The 18142-nt window shown below is 47.6% G+C and overlaps 1 protein-coding gene, 1 long non-coding RNA gene, 2 other non-coding genes and 1 pseudogene across 5 annotated transcripts in view; 3 read left to right on the forward strand and 2 right to left on the reverse strand.

Annotated features, from left to right (window-relative positions):
- Nucleotides 1-18142, forward strand: part of LOC100447686 (neuroblastoma breakpoint family member 12) — a 2265351-nt gene that overhangs the window by 1618252 nt on the left and 628957 nt on the right.
- On the reverse strand, nt 4778-4941 carry LOC112131487 (U1 spliceosomal RNA). Its single transcript, XR_002913550.1, has one exon. It is a non-coding gene; the product is annotated as a U1 spliceosomal RNA (small nuclear RNA).
- On the forward strand, nt 10984-18090 carry LOC129058934 (uncharacterized). Of its 2 annotated transcripts, none has more exons than XR_008524411.2 (2): nt 10984-11789; nt 12558-18090. It is a non-coding gene; the product is annotated as an uncharacterized LOC129058934 (long non-coding RNA). The 2 variants fall into 2 exon arrangements; XR_008524405.2 differs by having other exon boundaries at nt 12561-18090.
- TRNAN-GUU (transfer RNA asparagine (anticodon GUU)) lies at nt 11586-11659 on the reverse strand. The gene has a single exon. It is a non-coding gene; the product is annotated as a tRNA-Asn (tRNA).
- On the forward strand, nt 11785-18090 carry LOC129058902 (uncharacterized; annotated as a pseudogene).

The raw sequence follows: 18142 nt of genomic DNA on the forward strand, positions 1-18142 counted from the left end.
CCACATGTCCCACCTCCAGCCATAAGGCGGTTTCCTCTTATCTCAGTAGATGGAATATACAATCGGGTTTTACACTGAGACATTCCATTGCCCAGGGACGAGCAGGAGACAGATGCCTTCCTCTTATCTCAACTGCAAAGAGGCCTTCCTCTTTTACTAATCCTCCTCGGCACAGACCCTTTACGGGTGTCAAGGGTGTCGGGCTGGGGGACGGTCAGGTCTTTCCCTTCCCATGAGGCCATATTTCAGACTATCACGTGGGGAGAAACCTTGGACAATACCTGGCTTTCCTTGGCAGAGGTCCCTGCGGCCTTCCGCCGTGTATTGTGTCTCTGGGTACTTGAGATTAGGGAGTGGTGATGACTCTTAACAAGCATGCTGCCTTCAAGCATTTGTCTAACACAGCACACTCTGCACAGCCCTTAATCCATTTAACCTTGAGTGGACACAGCACATGTTTCAGGGAGCACATGGTTGGGGGTAGGGTTACGGATTAACAGCATCTCAAGGCAGAAGAATTTTTCTTAGTACAGACCAAAATGGAGTCTCTTATGTCTCCTTCTTTCTACATAGACACAGTAAGAGTCTGATCTCTCTTTCTTTTCCCCACAATACTTATATGATTTAAATTGTTCAAAAGCATCAAAGATTCCTCTCTGCTGTCAACTTCATTCCATTTATTTTATTGTACCAAACTATCAAGACCATTAATTTAATCTACTGCTAAATCTATTATTTGTTCATGTTAGAAATTCAACAAGAAAATTTTTCCCTAATGAAACCTCACATTTCAAGCATAAGTAGGCTGGGCGAGGTGACTCATACCTGTAATCCCAGCACTTTGGGAGGCCAAGACAGGCGCATCACTTGAGGTCAAGAGCTTGAGACCAGCCTGGCAAACATGGTGAAACCCCATCTCTACTAAAAATATAAAAATTAGCTGTGTGTGGTGGTGTGCGCCTGTAATCCCAGCTACTCTGGAGGCTGAGGCAGGGAAATAGCTTCAACCTGGGAGGTGGAGCTTGCAGTGAGCTGAGATTGCACCACTTCAGTCTAGCCTGGGCTACAGAGCAAGACTCTGTCTCAAAAATAAATAAATAAGCATAAGTAGTAAAAAAATAAAATAAGATAAAAAATAAGGCACAGGGTCTTGCTCTGTTATCCAGGCTTGAGTGCAGCGGGTCTATCATAGCTGACCAACGTGGAACTTCTGGGCTCAGGCAATCCTCCTGGCTCAGCTTGCCTTCTATTTTTTTAGAGATGGGGTCTTGCCCTGTTGCCCAGGCTGGTCTCCAACTGCTGACCTAAAGCAATCCTTCTGCCTCAGCCTGCTGAGTTGCTGGGAGTACAGGTGCAAGACATGCAGCCTAGTATTGCAGTAAAACAATTTTCAACAAATTCTTAATTTTCTTTCTTTTTCTTTTTCTTTTCTTTTCTTTCTTTTTTTTTTTTTTTGAGTTGGGAGTCTCACTCTGTCACCCAGGCTGGAGGGCAGTGGCGCAATCATAGTTCACTGCAGCCTGCCTCAGTCTCCCAAGTAGCTGAGATTAAGTCATGCATTATCATGCCTGGCCAACTTAAAAAAATTAGCTAATACTTAAAAATTTGTAGAGACAGGGGTTTCACTATGTTGCCAGGCTGGTATCAAACTCCTAACCTCAATTGATCCTCCCTCCTCAGCCTCCTAAAGTGCTGGGATTGCAGATATGAGCCACCATACCTGGCTTAATTTTCTTATTTTAATTTTATATAAGTGATTATTATTGTTCCTAAGATAATTGGGGCAGTGACTCCTTTAAAATTTTAGACACCTAAGTTGTCTATTCACTTCACTGAAAGAGTATGCCAGTTTGTTTCATGAGAAAATATCCTATATTAATAAAGCAGGAAAATTCCTTCCACCAAACTAGGGGGCATTCTAAAGAAACGAATTGTGCTAAGTAACATCACTTAAGGTGAAAACAGAGACAATGGTATCTATTAACAATGTTTATCAGTGAAGGAAATAAACTGAAAATATTAACATCATTAGATCCTCGGAGGGCCTTCATTGCTGAAAATCTGAGTAACATTGTGATACCATTTTGAGTCCGGCAGGACATTCTCTTTCCAGGCATATAACAGTGGGTGAATAATTTCTTTTCATTCATTTTCATTGAGGGCTGAACTTCCTTAATGTTCTGGAGATTATTAAATTTGATTTGTATAGTTGTGAAAAGTGCTCATATTGCTGATTCCATCGCTTGTATGTGATCATATAAATCTTTTCTCTCCTTTCTGTAGTGTGGTTTAAACTTAACTTTAAAGGACATGTATTTGAATTTTTCAGCTGGTTAGAAACCTGAATCTACCAATCAAAGAAAACTGCTCCTTACATGCTACAGATTTAGTTTTCTTCCTGTACTAAGATGTCTTTTAGATACAGTAAATTTGTTAAAGCCAAGAGCTCCTATGGAACGAAGTTGGCTGGGAGGGGGGACATTGAGTAGTAAGATCACTCTTGTAATAGAGATGCCACTCTTGCAGATATTGACAACTATTGGGCCCATAAAATTTTTACCAAACATTGGAAAGACAAGATATGAACAACTTATCATTGCTGCAGTCTCAAATATCAGGAAATACCATTATTCTCAGGACAATAAATAGACAATAAAAAAGACTCACAGAGCAGCTTAGCTGTCAGGTATTACCAAACAGGGACTGGATCCTTGTCAACACCACCCAACAGAGATTGTCCCCAGAAATTCACTTCATAACATCAAAACAAAAAACCCACACTGATGGCAAAAAGTAATGATGCAAAAATGAGAGAGAGAGAGAGACAGAGAGAGAGAGACAGAGAGAGAGAGAGAGAGACCTGTCCTATAGCCACACTTAGTGGGTAAAAGCCAAAGAGCTCAATTTCTGCTCATGATACTTAACAGAACAGAGGGAACGTGAGCCAATGGCTCAATGGGTTCAGATCTGCACCAAGTGCCTGTTGGATGCAGGATTCTACTGTCTCCAATAATATGTCTCAGATGGACTAGTTTTTTGGTTTTTTGTTTTGTTTTTTTATTTTTTGTTTTTGAGACAGAGTCTCGCTCTGTCGCCCAGGCTGGGGTGCAACGGCACGATCTCGGCTCACTGCAACCTCCGCCTCCCGGGTTCAAGCGATTCTCCTGCCTCAGCCTCCCAAGTAGTTGGGACCACAGACGCACACCACCACGCCCGGCTATTTGTTTTGTTTTGTTTTGTTTTGTTTTGTATTTTTAGTAGAGACAGAGTTTCACCATGTTGGTCAGGCTGGTCTCGAACTCCTGACCTCAGTTGATCAGAAGTAGGTGAGGTCAGAAAACATACCCTGGGAGAGGCTGGCACAATGCCCAGATCCGCCATCGCTAGGCCTGGGATTTTCTTCTGTAGTATTCATGTAGTGCAGGGACAAAACCAATTAGATACTTCTGGGAGTTAAAAAGAGATTAATCTGCCGGGCGCGGTGGCTCACGCCTCTAACCCCAGCACTTTGGGAGGGTTCACGAGGTCAGGAGATCGAGACCATCCTGGCTAACACGGTGAAACCCCGTCTCTACTAAAAATACAAAAAATTAGCCGGGTGTGGTGGCGGGCGCCTGTAGTCCCAGCTACTCGTAGGAGGCTGAGGCAGGAGAATGGCGTGAACCCGGGAGACTGAGCTTGCAGAGAGCTGAGATCGCGCCACTGCACTCCAGCCTGAGCGACAGAGCGAGACTCCGTCAAAAAAAAAAAAAAAAGAAGAAAAGAAAAGAGAGAGAGAGAGAGATGAATTTACAGTGCCATTTGAGAAGGGGTATTAAGGAATTTGCCAGGGTACTGACGCGTGTCAGGTGCAAACTGCAGGTTGAGAGAGAGCTAAGTATTTTCTGTCCATGAAGGTGATAAGCGAGGGCCTGAAGAAAGAGGGACCGGGGAGGACACTGGCGCCAGAAATAGGAAAGGGCTGCTTGGGAGTGGGAAGGATGGATCGGGGTGCTATCTAGAAAGTTGCCTGGCAATGGCTGTGGGATGTGGAAGCGAGACATCAAACAAGAAGCTGTCGCTTAAATAAAGTCTGAAGAAAGACTAGATATGTAAACGGCAGGAGACAGTAGAGAAACTGGACTCGGCTCCTCATAAAAGTTCCCGCCTTATATTTCAGGGAGGATCGCAGCGCATTTCGGCCAAGACAGGTGAGACTGCGGTTCTGACCTGCGGGCCTGGATGAATTGCGTTAGGGCACCTGGGCTCCGGGAGAGCCCTTCCCCTCCACAAAGTAAGCGTGTTATGTCTACAACCCAACGGGGACGCTAAGAGCCCCAAAGGCCCTGCTTTCATCCCAGAGAACAGCGCCCGCCTGCGTAGTTTACACCTGGCTCTATGAGGTGAGAACACATTCCCCGCTAGCACAGAAATCCTACAAACTCCCGAGGGGGCTGCGGCTAGAAGCAGAGGCTGTGTGAAATGTGACTGGGGGCTAGGAAAAAACACGAAGATTTTCACGGACCCTGAGAACCCAAGAGACTGGAGAGACCATGGACAAATCTCTGCAAAAAGCAGCCCCGCGTAGAAAAAACGAAGAGCTGCCTTCGGCGCTAGTTAGCTTGTGTAAAAGGTTGAGGCTTCTTATTTCCTCCCTGGAAAGGGGGGAAGACAACATGTCACTTCTATTCTCCAGTGTTTAACTGTAAGAATAACACTTAAGACTAAGACACAAGCCAGTAGAAAAAGAAAAAAGCAACGCTTGCCGTACAGCCTGTTCTTTAAACCACAAAAAGATCAGGGGAAAGCGCGAACGCAGTCCCCCACTACCACAAATTATGCAGTCGAGTTTCCCACATTTGGGGAAATCGCAGGGGTCAGCACATCCGGAGTGCAATGGATAAGCCTCGCCCTGGGAAAACCACCTTCGTGATCATGGTATCTCCCCTGCCAGGTAAGTATGAGTTCCCGCACCTCCGCCCCGCCACAGCCTCACACGCCTCCCCCTTTACACGCACGGTCACTTGCCCCGCGCACCCCCGAGCCCTCCTAGCCCTGACACACAGCTGGGACTCTCAGGTCCCACCAGCGGTCCTGAATCGGCTCCCACGGCACGGGAACTCCTTCGTGGCTAAGCAGCAGGTGGCGAAGCAGCAGCCCCTGCGCTGCCTCATCTACATAGAAGTCGCCCTATCCGTGATGTCACCGACAGTGGCTTTCCCAGTCCCCGTCTGCCTTTCTGCCGCTCAGCCGACCAACACGCTGCCGGAGCCGGCAAGGGGAAGTGCCGCCTGTCTCTCCCTTTCTTCCCTTCCCGCCCCGGCATCTGTTCTCGCCCAAAGAAGCTGGTCCTTAGCCTGCGCTTCGGAGCAACCTTTCGGTGGCCAGCTGGAGCCTGGGCACCCTTCTTCAAATAATGGCTTTTAATTTGCAGACTAGAACGTTTAGGATTACAAAAGAAACCGGTTCTCTTCACATCCTAGCATTCCGCTTGAAATTGGAAGCCGTTCAATGTCAGAGAGAAACCATATTTATGAAATTAAAGAAGCTTCTCAAATGACTGCAAACCAGCCTTCCTTACTGGTTTCATCACTGGTAATGTTATAAAGACAGTTGTCCAGTTTCATGACTCTTGTAGGTTTTTGTTTGTTTATTTGTTTTGATGTTGTTGTTGTTGTTGTTTTCCAAATTCAGTATTGTAGAAAAATATGCTGCCCCAGAAGAGATGATTGGACACTCTCAAGCGTGGTGCTGGACTTTGTCATCTCTCGCACAGCCATCTCCAGACCTTAGTGCTTACCTCACGTTAGTTTTTTATATTCTGCGAAGACAAAACCAAAATAATCCAAATTTGACACAAATACCTGCGGTACATCTTATTTGAGATGTTTAACAAATGTCTGGATCATCTTTTCTTACATTGGATTATAACGCAGGAAACACTGTGAAGTAAGTAAAGTTGGAATTCCCAAGTCAAAGACCATTTGAATATTTGCAAGTAGATTTGAGACAGGAATAATACAGGGTGGTCGCAGGGTAACAAATTCTAGGCAGCAGATTTACATGACTTGAGGCTATGGGCTGATAAGACGCTGAAAAACCAGGGTTGTGGACCAAGCTGGCTAAGACTGACTGGACTCAATGTGGTGCTGGATTTGACGTAGGTTTTACCTAGGCCCTCATTATATGCTTATTAACATACTAAATCACACACCCACCAGTGCCATGACAGTTCTGAGACCAATATTTGATGTAAAAATGGATGGCACCACAGTTCCGAGAAATCTCCACCTTTACCCAGGAATTTTCATGAATATTCCACTCCTTGGTTAAAGAAACCCATCGAGATGAAACCCCAGAACCCATTGTTCTCTCTCGGGTATGCCCGAACTCCCCTTTCTTGAGTGTGTACTTTTTGCTTTGCAATACATCTCTTCCTTCGCTATTTGCTGACTCATCCTTGACTTGGTTCTCGAGATGGTGTCAAGAGCCTGGACACCACAGCTGGGGTCGAGATCCCACCAGTGTCCGGGGACCTCCCCCAGCCCACCAGTATCAGATTCTATTCCATTGCTCAAATCACAAAACATTGAATGGAGAGTTCTCCTTTGGAGACCATAAAGTAAAGATTCTGTGGCATGGTGGCCAGTTAGGCCACTGGAAGGCATGGCAAAATATTGTAAATGAGGGATTAGGTGATGGTATAGTAACTGCTGAATACTAAATACTTGATCCAGGCCCCATTCCCTGGAGACTGACAGGGAGACACCTCGTCCAGGTAGTAGTGGAGAAATACTTTCCGGGTATCGGACGACCAGCCTTTGTGGAAAGAACTGGCACCATCCTGCAGGTGTAACTGCCTGATGGGTTCTTCCTGCCCACTGTACACACAAAATCAATTCATGGAGACCATGGCATTGCAGTAAAGAGTTTAATCGACACAGGCCAGCCACGACATGTAGGGGACAGAGTTATTACTCAGATCGATCTCACTGAAGGCTTGGAGGTAAGGGGTTTTTCAAAGATCGTTTGGTGGGGAGGGGGCTAGGGTTTGGGCAGTGCTGATTGTTGGGGATGAAATCACAGGGGTGTGGAAAATGGCCCTCCTGCATTGAGTCAGCTTCTGGGTGGGGGCTAAGGGACTGGTTGATTTTCGGGCCAAATGGTGCCATCCAGTAGTCAGAAATGCAAAAGCCTGAAAAGACATCTCAAGAGGCCAATCTTAGGTTCTACAATACTGATGTTCTTCACAGCAGTAATTGGGGAAGCTGCAAATCTTGTGACTCTGGAATAATGGCCGGTAATTATTTAACGAGGCATACATCTTAGCAGAATTCAGGCCCCTTTCATCCTCCTGACTTGGTGGCCTTTCATTAGTGTTACAGGGGTAATTTAGTTTTGGGGAAGGTTATCATTTAAACCAAACTTTCTGGCTGTCCCCAATGTTTTTGGCACCGGGGACTGGTTTCATGGAAGACAATTTTTCCATGGAAGGGGGTTTCCAGATGAAACTGTTCCACCTCAGGTCATCAGGCATTAGTTAGAGTCTCATAAGGAGTGCGCAATCTGGATCCCTCACATGCGCAGTTCCCAACAGGGTCCGAGCTCCGATGAGACTCTAATGCCGATGCTGATCTGACAAGAGGCGGAGCTCAGGTGGTAATGCTCGAAAGCCTGCAACTCACCTCCTGCTGTTTGGCTGGGTTCCTAACAGGCCATGGACCAGTACCTGTCTTGTGGCCCTGGGGGTTGGGGACCCCTGATTTAAACTATAAACTCAATTTTTACCAAAGATAGCTTGGGAGAAATTGCACAGGAATGAGCAAAGACAGCTAGCCTGTGAGGCTAGAACCAAAATGGAGTCAGCCATGTCAGATTTCTCTGATTGTCATAATTTTGCAAAAGTAGTTGCAGAGGGACTACACTGGACACTTGTTAAAGGCATGAGGTGGATTTTATTGTATGTACTACAGTAGGCAAGAGAGACCAGAAGAGAACGGAGCTCAACTCCAAACACAGCAAGAAGAGTTGAAGATTTATAGCCAGCTGGCAAGGTAAGAGAGTCAGCGGATGGAAAATTACTAAGAGGAACTTGATTAGCTATCAAAGGTGGTTGGGAGGACTCTTGCTAAACTAGGCTCAACAGTATTCTTTTCTAAAGCTGGACTTGGCAGGCCAAGAACTAATAGGGAAAAGGGCTCCGAGGAAACTGACTAAGGTTTGGTCAAAGATGGAGTCCTTGTCAACTCTACATTGAAGCTTCTGCAAATAAACGAAGACCAACCAAATGAAAAAAAGCAAAGGCTATTTATTCTGAGCTTGCTATGGCAGGGAGTCAGCCACTGTTACTTGTGTTTTGGCAGAGACTTGAAGGCAGTCAGAAGGGTGGGAAAGCTTTTTAAAAAGAAAGGCTTCAGGTATGCTTGGACTGGAGGCTGTCAGCATGGTGAAGCTATAGATAGACGAAAAAATCAAAATATTTTACCCCAGAATATATTTCTTTGGCATATTTTAAGATGGCTGTCAGAGAGCCAGCAAACAGAAGTAACTCTGCAAAACTGTCTTTTATAGGGGAAATTTACACCTGCAGAGAATCTGCATTAATCCAGCCTTCCCTTGTCAGGATTGAGAAATAAAAATAAGCCCTAGGCCCTACAACCAACTGAACGGACTCCCTCTTGGCTGACAGGACCACAGAGAAACCTTGAAATCTGTTTCTGGCTGTGACAGGATAGGAGGTCGGACATGCCCCCCTTAAAACCCCTCCCTCGCTAACCGCCATTATGAGGCAGGAGAACAGCAGAGGGAGTTGGAAGCTGGATAAAAGGCAGAATGAGTAAAGCAGAAACAGAAGCAAGGTGATGGGGTGGGAGAGCAAGAAGCAAGATAAAAGGCAGAAGTTGAGCGGCCAAAACAAAAAGTAAGATTTAAAACAGCAAGCAAGGCCGGGCACAGTCGCTCACCCCTGCAATCCCAGCAGTTTGGGAGGCCAAGGCAGGCGGATCGCCTGAGGTCAGGAGTTCGAGACCAGCCTGACCAACGTAGTGAAACCCCTTCTCTACTAAAAATACAAAAAAATAGCTGGGCATGGTGGTACACTCCTGTACTCCCAGCTACTCAGGAGGCTGAGACAGGAGAATTGCTTGAACCCGGGAGGCAGAGGATGCAGTGAACCAAGATCGCGCCACTGCACTCCAGACTGGGCAACAGAGCGAGACCCTGTCTTTTTTTAAAAAAAAAAAAAAAAAAAAAGCAAGCAGGGACCTCATGGCCAGCAAGATCCAAACCAGGAAAGGGGCAGCTCTTCAGAGATAGGCATGTGCATTAGAGAGAAAAAGTATCCTTAATATGACTTCATATGATAATCAGCTCATTAAAGCTCGTGCATATGGACTGCATATCATGCATGTACTTAAAATTATGGGATGGAGGCAGCATTCAAGCACACAAGGGCCAAAGTAACTAAGCAACCCACCTAGCAATCAAAAGGCAAACACTGGCTAAAGATTAGGCATCCTTGGCCGGGCACAGTGGCTCACGCCTGTAATCCCAGCACTTTGCGAGGCCGAGGTGGGCGGATCATGAGGTCAGGAGATCGAGACCATCCTGGCTAACACGGTGAAACCCCGTCTGTACTAAAAATACAAAAAAATTAGCCGGGCCTGGTGGCGGGCGCCTGTAGTCCCAGCTGCTGGGGAGGCTGAGGCAGGAGAATGGCGTGAACCCGTGAGGCAGAGCTTGGAGTGAGCCAGGATCGTGCCACTGCACTCCAGCCTGGGTGACAGAGCAAGACTCTGTCTCACGAAAAAAACAAACAAAAAAAACAGTAGGCATCCTTGTGAAGAGAAGAAAACACACACACACACACACACACAAAGACCCCAAGTACACCAAACTAATACTGATCTCATCTCCCAGAGGTCAGCCCACGCTCCCCACTCTGAGAGTGTTACTGTGCTTAATAAACTTTTGCTTTGCTTTGCTGCTTTGTGTGTGTCATGTACAGTTCTTTGTTTGGGACACCAAGAGCCTGGAACTGCACGGCACCATCTGGTAAGAATTAGGCTTTTTTGGCCGGGAGCGGTGGCTTATGCCTGTAATCCCAGCACTTTGCGAGGCCGAGGCGGGCGGATCACGAGGTCAGGAAATCGAGACCATCCTGGCTAACACGGTAAAACCCCGTCTCTACTAAAAATACAAAAAATTAGCCGGGCGTGGTGGTGGGCACCTGTAGTCCCAGCTACTCAGGAGGCTGAGGCAGGAGAATGGCCTGAACCCGGGAGGCGGAGCTTGCAGTGAGCCGAGATCGCGCCACTGCACTCCAGCCTGGGCGACAGAGAGAGACTCTGTCTCAAAAAAAAAAAAAAAAAGAAGAAAAAAAAAAAGAATTAGGCCTTTTTTTTCCTAAGGGTTAACAACAAACCAGCCCTTTGGAAAGACTTGCTTCACCACTGTTATCAGCCAACGGCCTGATGCTTTCCCTCCGTTTTGTGGTTTTGACAAAACAAGCAAGCAGCATTCCCTCCTGATAAGAGACCACCCACCTAGGAATGATTCTGGCCAGACTAGAGAGGATGCACAGTGAGGGTTTTCATGTCCTCTGCTTCAGCTTTTGATGTCAGAGGGCCACAAACTCCACTCTCAGATGATTGCTAATGCCACCATTTTATGAACATGGGCCCCATGGAGAGGCACGAAGCTCAATTGCACTTCTGCACATTTTTCCTCCTATAAATATTGCTATTGGAATATTATTTGGTACGGCTCCCGTGAAAGACACATTTGCAGAATGTACTCAAATTAGAAGCATTATGTAAACCCTATAATGTAGCAATGGTGCATCAACTTCCCTACACTATAGAAATATCTGCGGTGTAGACATTTCCACAATGACCAAAGATATGTGTATAAGAAAGGTGGGTGCAGCATTCTCTGTAATCCTAAAACAATGAAACCAACCTCATCTCAAAAACTTTTTTTTTTTTTTTTTGAGTTGGAGTCTCGCTCTGTTGCCCAGGCTGGAGTGTAGTGGTGCGATCTTGGCTCACTGCAGCCTCCACCTCCCAGGTTCAAATGATTCTTCTGCCTCAGAATCCCAAGTACCTGGCATTACAGGCACATGCCACCATGCCTGGCTAACAAAAACATTTTGAAAAGGGTTAAATAAATCATGCACAAACTGAGGAAAAATACCGTTTTCAAAAATGATGGAGAGGATCACTATGATGACGAACGATTCCACTGGTCACATTATTGATAGAGCAATCAGTAAATCCAGACACATCCTGGGGATATTACTGACCTCCTATTATTAAAATATGAAAAAATAGAGGCATGTAAATTACTCGTTTAAGCGTATAACGGACTGAATTAGAATTTTATCACACCAGAAGTGGGTTCCTAGGTCTCTGTTTCAGGATTCCTGAGTTACACACGTATAAACCCAGGATTTCAGGAGATACCCGGTTAAGAATCCGGTCGGGGAGGTGGGCGGGCCCTTGACATGGATAAGTCACAAATTAGTGGCTTAGGACTCCGGGAAGATAAAATCTTCCCCATTTATCTAGTGATTGACAATGCATGAATACTTTAAAAGTTCCAAGGAGCGTCCCTGGGTGGGCTCGAACCACCAACCTTTCGGTTAACAGCCGAACGCGCTAACCGACTGCGCCACAGAGACAGGTACTGCCAGATGTACTGGGCGCTATAGGCAGGGCGCACGCACTAAACTTCCTCCGTCCCTTCCATCCTCAGGGCCAGCCCGGCAGGACGACTGAGCAAGGCCTTGGAAAACCGGAGAGATTGGAGCGGTAAGTCGCGCTGGTCACGTTGGACACCTGCGCGTTGGGAGATTCTGGAGCCAGAAGGACAGCCGAATGGCCTTCGCCCGCCCTGCCCCTCGCCTGCTTCAGAAACCCCCGGAAACGCCCCGGTTGAGACCCCGGCCCGAGCCGCCTGGGGACCCTAGGGAAGCTGAACGCCCGGTTGCTCCCGGGATGGCTCTTCCCGTTCTTTGCGCCGCCTTCAGCCAGTGAGGGAGCCTGTGCCCTCCCTGCCCAGTCGCTTTTGGGGCCGCTGCGGAGCTTCCGCTGCCATCTTCGGATCCTGTGTTCCGCACGGGGGCTCCACCAGGGCAGGGATCGTGGTGAGGGTGGCTCGTGGGTCCCCCTCGCAGGGAGCAGGGTCTGGCACTCACCAGGGCGCACGACTAGGACTTGTCGAATGAATCCATCTTCGCCTTTAGCTTTTAGTCCTTTGAAGAGCCTTGAGAATGGAAATCATGAGAGATTTTTCCATGGGGAAGTTCCTTTTACAAAGCATTTATTTAGGTTGACTTCTTGGCACCCCGCGGGGCGGCAACGGGCAGGGCCTCCAGTGCACCTTCTGCGCGGTGGAGCCGCGGGGGCTCAGCTGGGCGGTGGTCGGGTCCTGAGGCCGGAGGGCGGGAGTAGGGGAGGGGAAAAGCAAAAGCGGGGAAAGAAGCCGGGGAGCGGTGGACCAGACGTCCAGACCTCCTGAAAGGTTGGCGGGGAGGCACAGGCGGGATCTTCCGGAGGTGAGAATTTTTTTTATTGTAGCAGAATGGGGAGGAATTGAGGGGAAAATGGAGACAGAAGCTGAAAGAGCCCCAAACGCCAGAACCTGCAGCTCCCCAAGAATAAGATCTTCCAGAAGAACTAGACCGAAAACTAGGCGTTGGGGAACACTGAAATCCTTGGAGGAGTAACATCAGCATGGCCCTCTGTGTTCCTTTAGGCAAAAGGACTTGCTTCCATTGTTTGTTCAATTGTTTGTGTTTGTTAAATAAATAAAACGATTTTCATGTATCTTTGAAATTACTTTGGCGCTACTATTTTATGATTACAAATAATGCCGCAGTGATCATTCTTGTACACTTCTCATTGGCCATTTGTGTATTTCTATAGGGTAGAGGCCTGGAGAGCAGTTGTTCCAGCATGGGGATTACACTGTTTTTGTTTGTTTGTTTGTTTGTTTGTGAGACAGAGTCTCGGTCTGTCACCCAGGCTGGAGTGCAGTGGCGCGATCTCAGCTCTCACTGCAACCTCCGCCTCCCGGGTTCAAGCGAATCTCCTGCTTCAGCCTCCCAAGTAGCTGAGATTACAGGTCCGCGCGAGCCACCACATCGGGCTAATTTTTGTATTTTTAGTAGAGACGGGGTTTCACCGTTTTGGCCAGGCCGGTCTCAAACTCCTGACCTCAAGTGATCTGCCTGCCTTGGCCTCTCAAAATGCTGGGATTACAGGCGTGAGCCACCGCACCCAGCGATTACATGGTTTTTTTAATATCATTCTATTTTCTTTCCTTATTTGGCTTATTAGCTGTAACTCTTTCTTTTGTTATATCAGTGATGGCTTTAGGGTTCCTAGAATACATCTTTATCCGTCTGCCATCAAGTGACATAATACCTCCCCTTCTGGCCTTTATGCTAGTGTTGTCAGGTAATTTGATTTTGGACATGTTATAAACCCCAACATCCAAGTAGGTACGTAGCGATTTTCAGTCGTCTCCATTTCTTTGTGTAGGTTCAGATTTCTGTTTGGTATCCTTATCCTTAGGCCTGGAGGACTCCTTCAACATTTCTTGTAGTGTGGTTCGGTGAATTCTGTCATTTTTTGTATGTCTTTAAATGTCCTGATTTCAGTCACATTTTTGAAAGATATTTCAATTTGGCATAGAATTCTAGAATAACTTTTTTTCTCTCAGTACTTTAGGATGTTGCCACTTCGACGCTTTGTCATTGAGATATCTTTCCCGTCTTTGTAAACCTGGCATAAAGTGGGTTTCCTGTACTTGTTATATGATTTTTGGATTGTGTATTCAAATTAAAAGTATTAAATTAAAATGGCCTGGGTGAGGTGGCTCACGCCTGTAATCCCAGCACTTTGGGAAGGGGAGGCAGAGGATCGCTTGAGACCCAGATTTGGAGACCACCCTGGGCAAGATAGCAAGACCGTGTGTGTGTGTGTGTGTGTGTGTGTGTGTGTGTGTCTGTATATGTGTGTGTATATATATATATACACATAAATATGTATATATATTATATGTATGTATGTATATATAAGTCCTACAGTCACCTTAAGTTCCACCAACAGTGCGCTTAAAGTAAAATGTGCCCAACCTGAGGCTCAAACCTACCTGCTGACACGCAATTTGTGTTTGTGAGACAATCTCAACAGCATTTGCTTTTTCTAGCATAGTGGTTTTCCTGTTTTCCTCACACGTGAATGTCTTCAGTGCAAAACCTGTCAGAATTCATTTCCTTTGCTAAAATGTTTTAAAATACTCTTACTTCAAGTAAGTGCATTAAAAATAAACTTCTCAGTTGCATCCCTGGAATCCGTGGAAAGTCCAGGAGAGACAATCAAGTGCTACAGGATCAAGCCCAAACAGAACAGGGCTAGGCATGGCTTCCTCACTAGGAGCCAGGCCAAAGTCATCTCCTTTGGTCTCCAATGGAGGCCAGAACTCGGTTCACCTGCAACGGGAGGACCCGGCCCAGAAGAGGTGGCCTTCATCTTCATGGTGCCTTCAGGTAGGAAATCTAGGATTTCTTTTCTTCTCTTTGATCTACTTCCAACTCTCCCTTTCTATTTATTTATTTATTTGGGACGGAGTCTTGCTGTGTTGCCCAGGCTAGGGTGCAGTAGGGCAATCTCAGCTCACTGCAACCTCCGCCTCCTGGGTTCTAGAGATTCTCCTGCCTCAGCCTCCTGAGTAGCTGGGATTACAGGCGCCCCTCACCGCACCCGGCTACTTGTTGTATTTTTGGTAGAGACGGGCTTTCACCATCTTGGCCAGGCTGGTCTCGAACTCGTGACCTCGTGATCCACCCACCTCGGCCTCCCAAATTGCTGGGATTACAGGCGTGAGCCACTGCATCTGGCCCTCCCTTTCTATTTCTTCAAGACGTTTTTCGGATCCCTCCTGCGCAGGACCTAAACGGGCGGTGCCCTTCCCCACTGGTCCCTCCCTTCCTGGTGTCTTCGGAGCCCTAGCTCACCCGGAATGTTACCGCCCGCCGGTGACAGCGAGAGGACCAAAGACGGCGGCGGGTGCCGTGGGAACCACAGTCACCACGCACCTGCGCCTCGCGGGCTCCTCGCAAATTGAATAAACGCCCCCTGAAGCTTCTCTTCAAGTCACAGGGAAGGGGAAGGTGGCTGCCGACCCGGCGGGAGAAGCCGGCCCTGCCCCTGGTCCTTGAAGACAGGTTTGGCCAGGCTGATTTTGACTGGTAGGCCCAAAGAAAAGGCTCAAGGGCAGACCAAACTCCGACAGGCTCCGAGATTGAGGCTTTCAAACGTCTGATCGTTTTCAGGCTGGTCAGTAAAATCGATCCCGCCTTTATCAGGAGATTCCTTTGCCAAAATTCAGAGACCTGGGGTTCCTGCTGCTTGCCACACAGAAAACCAATCACCGAGACGGTTATTGCCAAGGAAGAGGCTTTAATAGGGTGCTGCAGCGGAGGAGATGAGACCTCAGTCTCAAATCCATCTCCCTGACCAACCAAAACTAGAGGCTTAGATGGCAGGGAAGAAATGTAACAATGTGTAAGAAAACAGGAAGTAGGCCAGGCGCGGTGGCTCACGCCTGTAATCCCAGCGCTTTGGGACGCCGAGGCGGGCAGATCACGAGGTCAGGAGATCGAGACCATCCTGGCTAACACGGTGAAACCCCGTCTCTACTAGAAATACAAAAAGAAATTAGCCGGGCGTGGTGGCGGGTGCCTGTAGTCCCAGCTACTCGGGAGGCTGAGGCAGGAGAATGGCGTGAACCCGGGAGGCGGAGCTTGCAGTGAGCCAAGATCGCGCCACATGCACTCCAGCCTGGGAGACGGAGGGAGACTCTGTCTCAAAAAGAAAAAAGAAAACAGGAACTAGGGAGGGGCCAGGAAGCAATCACGACGAATGAGGGGTCCGGCATCTCATTGTCTGGGTGACTTTCAGTTCTTTGATATCTTTTTTGAGAGGCCTGAAGGAAGGAACTCAAATAAAACAAATATTAAGTTTCAAGCTTTAAGATCAGAAGGGTCCATTTCTATGTTTATCCAAAAATCTACGTACGGGACTATTGGGTGGGTTTCAGACCAAGAAAGAGTGTGCATATCAAAGTCTGCGGTTAACCAAAGAGAAAACATAATTTTCCGAGCAATAGGATGTATGGGGGTCAAAGAACGACCAGCCTACAGTACTGCTTATTGACCTGAGCATACGGAAGGATGAAGTTGCACCAACGAAATGGGATTAAGCTGCAGGTGCGGGCTGGGCGCGGTAGCTCACACCTGTAATCCCAGCACTCTGGGAGGCTGAGGTGGGTGGATCACTTGAGATCAGGAGTTTGAGACCAGCCTGACCAACATGGTGAAACCTCGTCTCTAATAAAAATACAAAAATTAGCCGGGCGTCATGGCGGGCACCTGTACTCCCAGCTACTAGGGAGGCTGAGGCAGGAGAATTGCTTGAACCCGGGGAGATGGAGGTTTTAATGAGCCGAAATTGCGCCACTGCCCTCCAGCCGGGGCAACAGACCGAGACACCTTCTCAAACAAAAATAAAAACAAAAAGCTGCAGGAGGAAAAAAAGTCTGGATTTTGGTTCAGATCCCCTGGGGCCTTCCTCAGTAGTTTTCTCTTTCCTTGAAAAAGGAACCCTGTCTCAGTTTCTGCATCTCTCTGAGTCCTTTTGGAGATTGAGGATGTTGAGGTCTCAGTGCTTGGCCCCCTTCTAACTCTGGGTACCTCCCCTCCCGTGGGTCAACCTGGTCCAGTGCACAGGCCCCAGCTCCGACGACCATCTCCCCCCTACCCTTTGCTCCCAGCAAAGGCCATTTCTAGGTCAGTCGTGAGGTACAGCCAGGACAGGGCAGCTCGCTCCGAGATTTTTGGCTCTCGAAGGCCTTGAGCGCTGTGGTTCTGCAGAACGCTGTCTGCCTCTTGTGGAGGAAGTGACACCCGCTGGAGAAAGTGTGGAGGGAAGCGAGGGCTGCACCTGCACGCAGGAGCTGAGGCAAGCGGCAGTTCCCAGCTCTCAGTGCAAAAGACATTTGTCATCTGAGAGGCTGGACTCGGTTATCACAATTTTCTATTTTGTCAATAAAAACTGAATGGAAATTTGTTTTCTTACTTGTAGAAACCTCCTCACAAGACCTCCCATCTTACATTCCAGGGAGAATTAGCAGGGTATTCCGCCAAGACATAGGTTAGACTGCGGTTCTGATCTGCAGGCCTCGATGCCCTGCGCCGGGGCGCCAGGGCACGGGCAAAGCCCTTCCCCTACACAAAGCAAGGGTGTTATGTCTACAACCGAACGGGGACACTAAGAGCCCCCAACATGCACTGTTTTCATTCCAAAGAAAACCACCAGTTCTGAGTACAACTTCCACCTGGCTCTATTAACTGAGTACACGTTTCCCCAGCACAGAAATCCTACAAACTCCCGTGAATGCTGTGGTGAAAAGTAGGAGCTGCCCGGGCAAGATGGATCGCACCTGTAGTCCCAGCACTTCAGAAGGCTGGGCGGATCACTTGAGCCCAGGAGTTGCAGCCCAGCCTGAGTAGAATGGTGAAACCGCTACAAAAAAAGAAAAAAAAAAGAAAAAGAAAAAGAAAGAAAAGAGAAAGAGAAAGAAAAGAAAAGAAAAAAAAAGAAAAAACTAGCCGGGCGTGGTGGCTTGTGGTTGTCTTACTCGGGAGCCTGAGATGGGAAGATCGCGCCACTTCTCCAGCCTGAGCGGCACAGCGAGACTTGTCTCAGGGAGAGAGGAAAAACAACAACAAAAAAAACAGAGGCTAAGAGGTAACTCTGAGGATAGCAGAAAACACCAAGTTTTCAAGAGATGTTAGAAACCCTAGGGGCCACTGAATAAACCAGAAAGCTGCCCAGCCTCAGTCCCTGGGCTACCCCTAGCAAGTACCGCGGTAGCTAAACCTGGAAGACCACCCCAATCAACAAACACTCAAATTCGCTTCCCAAGAGACCCAGTGGATAGCTGCCAGCTGCTCCCGAACATGATTTCGCAAACGAAAATTAACTGTTGCGAGCAGACGCAACCGACCACGCACAGCACAGCTACAAAGCACAAATCCACAACCTCGAACTGCAAATAACACTAAGCGTTCAGCTACTATTTACATCACAAAAGT

Source organism: Pongo abelii, chromosome 1 (assembly GCF_028885655.2).
Source record: "Pongo abelii isolate AG06213 chromosome 1, NHGRI_mPonAbe1-v2.0_pri, whole genome shotgun sequence".
Classification (NCBI taxonomy): domain Eukaryota; kingdom Metazoa; phylum Chordata; class Mammalia; order Primates; family Hominidae; genus Pongo; species Pongo abelii.